Source organism: Propithecus coquereli, unplaced genomic scaffold, assembly GCF_000956105.1.
Source record: "Propithecus coquereli isolate 6110/MARCELLA unplaced genomic scaffold, Pcoq_1.0 Scaffold270, whole genome shotgun sequence".
Taxonomy (NCBI): Eukaryota; Metazoa; Chordata; class Mammalia; order Primates; family Indriidae; genus Propithecus; species Propithecus coquereli.
In genome coordinates, this window is record NW_012148286.1 from 2126466 (window position 1) to 2129874 (window position 3409).

At 36.4% G+C, this 3409-nt stretch overlaps 1 protein-coding gene across 1 annotated transcript in view; it reads right to left on the minus strand.

Moving 5' to 3' along the window:
- LOC105813186 (hemicentin-1) overlaps positions 1 to 3409 on the minus strand; it is a gene marked incomplete at its 5' end in the record, with an annotated part of 108069 nt that overhangs the window by 38325 nt on the left and 66335 nt on the right. The gene's annotated exons all lie outside the window — the stretch shown is intronic.

Consider the following 3409-nt stretch of genomic DNA (forward strand, 5'->3'; position numbering starts at 1 on the left):
GTATCATTTCCACTGCATGTAAGTATAGGTTTCCAGCTGAAGACCTATTTATTTTTATTTTTTAATCAACACAGAAAACCTTACTCAGAATTGAACTTCATAATGTAAAATGTGGTAGAGTTGAAATGTTTCTATTATATGAATGGAATGATAGAGAAAAGGAAGAATGATAATATAAACCAAAGAAGGCATAAAACATCATGGTATCTAGATGATATGAAAAAAAAAACTGCGGAGGAAGTAGTATATAAGAAAAATGTAAAATATAATAACCGGATTTTCTGTTGCACTACGGGACAGCTCTGATTATGGACGGGCAATGCAGCACAGTGCGACGTGCAGGGACCATGGGGCAGATGCCCTGAGCCTGAGTAACTGCTCTGCCCTTACCCGCTGTGTCACCCTGACAAATGACTTGGCTTCTGTGTGCCTAGCGTCATCATCTGCAATAAATAGATAATAAAAGAACATATCTTATTGGGGTTGGGTGAGGAATAATGAGTTCATAGATGAAAAATGCTTGGAATAGTGCAGGACACTCAGCAAGTCCTACATAAGTATGAGCTATGAGCTATTAGGAGCTTCACTCAGTGTTCTCAACAGTTTTCAGAAAGTCACATGAAAAATGCTTTTTTTTAAGTAATCAGTAACTATGTATATGTATGTATATATGTGTATAAACACACACACACACACATATTTAATGAAAATAATTCTGAAATGGCAGGATGGGCCACCACAGAAGATATCAATCTTTTTTAGGAGGAAGATTGGCAGCTTAAAAGTACTCTTCTAATTGGGGCAGGGAAAGTACAAGATAAGCCTGAAATATCTATTTGCACTAGCAAGTAAGGAAGTGCTCAACAAATCATGGGGAAATCCCAGGAGAACACTGAAGCTAGCCTGAAGGGGACTGCCTCCACCAACCAAATCTAGGATAACTTGAGCACCACAATAAATGATGATAGCAGCGCATAATAAACCATTAAATGATACCTCAGTATCATAACATTGAAAAATATCTGAGTTCTTACTGATATAAATCAAGAAAGTAAAGAAATAAGGAAGTTCTTTATAGTAGAAAGTCAATAACAGATATATTAATATATGATAGAGTTAGAAAATAACTATCTTGCAAAGATCATAGTAATAACTTATTCAAACAAGAATCATAAATGGATGCTAAAACTCGTGGGTGAAAGATGGATAAGAAGATATTTATGTAGTCTCAAAGTTCCCCTACAAAATATTTATTCCTTATAAAAGTAAAAATGGTAACTATACATATAATGGCAGACACAACCTTAACCAAGCAAAGAAAGTTAACAGTACCAGGACGGGACAAACTGACATGACGTGCCTTCTGAAATGACGCACTGAGGACACAAAATCATTTCTGTGGTATTCCTGCCAAAATACAAGCCTACATGCAATCATGAGGAAGTATCAGACAAATCCAAATTAAAAGCTCTTATATAAATAATGATTGGCTTGTATACTTCAAAAATATCAAGATCATGAAAAAAAAAGAGATTGAGAAATTTTTCCAATTAAAAAAGACTAAAGAGATGTGACAAATAAGTGCAAGTGTGACACTGGATTGAGTCTTGGAATGGGAAAAAAAGAGTTATAAAGGATATTACTGGGACAACTGACAAAATTTGAATGCAGACTGTGGATTAGACAATGTGGTCAGATAATGAGATTAGATAACAGTATTATATCAGTGTTAAATTTCCCAATTTTGACCACTGTACTGTGTTTATGAAACAGAGTGTCCTTGTTTTAGAGAATATATACAATTGGCGAATTTGGGTAAGGGTTACATAGGAATTCTTTGTACTATTCTTGCAACTTTTCTGTAAGTTTGACATTGTTAAAAATAAATTTGTAGTAATAGCAAATATCTTCTACCACTAAGATTTTTACATACCCCCTGGATGAGAAATGCTATCTTAAGCTAACTGCCCATTTTTGAGTGGTGGGCTGAGAAATATCTAACAACCAGCTCTCTGGGGGTGGGGTAGGAAACTGACTTGTAGCATCTGGTAATTTTTGTGGTATAGGTACTCCCACTGTGGTTGATATCTACCTACCAACGTGGCATCACTAAACTCTCACACGTGCTCTTATCAGGAAGAGATGCATGTTCTTACTGACTGGCGCCAGGACATGACTGGCATTATGCCAAAACAATAGCTAAATTCAATTGGCTTAGGGGTTGGTGGAATAACTAAAGAAAACCTAAAAAACAGTAAGCCTACAGAACAGTGAACAAAACAACGGAAATTAAGCAAATAGTTACTAACATGAAGAGAAAAAATTGACTTTTATTTTAGGGCATTTATAAATATCATTTAGTTTTTCACTATGTAGTTATCATACCTGACAGGTTGTACAACAATAGCTCTAATTGGGCATTTCTGAATTTTTTTACTTTAGAACAATGCTAATACAATTGGCTTTTTGATTCTTTAAGACTAAAAAAATTTGGCTTTTGATTTATCTTCTTTAATATTTAAGGACAATATTTTAGTTTTGTAATGTAATTGAAGTTCTGAACTACAAACTAAGATACGCAGGATCTAAACAAATAGGCTTGGGAATCAGATCCACCTGGGTTAGAATCCTTGGTTCACTTTTTACTGGCTAACCTTAGTGTATGTAACCTTAGTGAATTACCTGACATTATTTTCTGAACCTTTCCTCGTCTGCACAGCAGGATGCAGTACCCACTGTAGTGGGTACCTGTCTCTTTTTGGTTTGTCCACATCCCTTTTTCAACCATTTTAGCTAAGGAGTCTCTGCCGGTTGTACTTCATCACTTCAACTCTGAGTTTGTACAGCATGCCATTAATACTTGAAAGGTATTGGCTGTTTATCACTCTAACTCTAGCAATTACAACAGTGCCTTGAGCAATTTGTTGGATGAATGAATGAATAGATGAATGAACAGTCCCTCCTCTACTCCATATGATCTCTTTTGGGCTGCCAAATAAGGAGCTCTGACCCTTTTCACACGACATGGGCAAGCCACCTAAACTGGCTATCAAAATACTCGTCTCCGGGACTCACAGGAATTCAGGGGTGAGCATGTGACCCAAACAAAATGAAACAGGGCTATTTCTCAGAGGCAGATATGAATTCTGAGAGACAGAGCAACTCTTTTTCTCTGAGGCCTTACTTAGATTAAGGCCGCTGTGAGCCAGTAGCTGCCAGCAATCGTTTTTTCCACCACATGGAAAGAGTTTAATAGAGAATAAAGCCAAAGAGAGGAAAGCAGGGATGAGAGACAGAAAACATGCTAGTAAAAACATTGTCCAAATCCTTGGATTCAATTACACCTGAAGAGTTTTCTGCTTAAGCTTGTTTCAGTTTGATCTCTATCACTTTAATGTGAAGGAGCCCT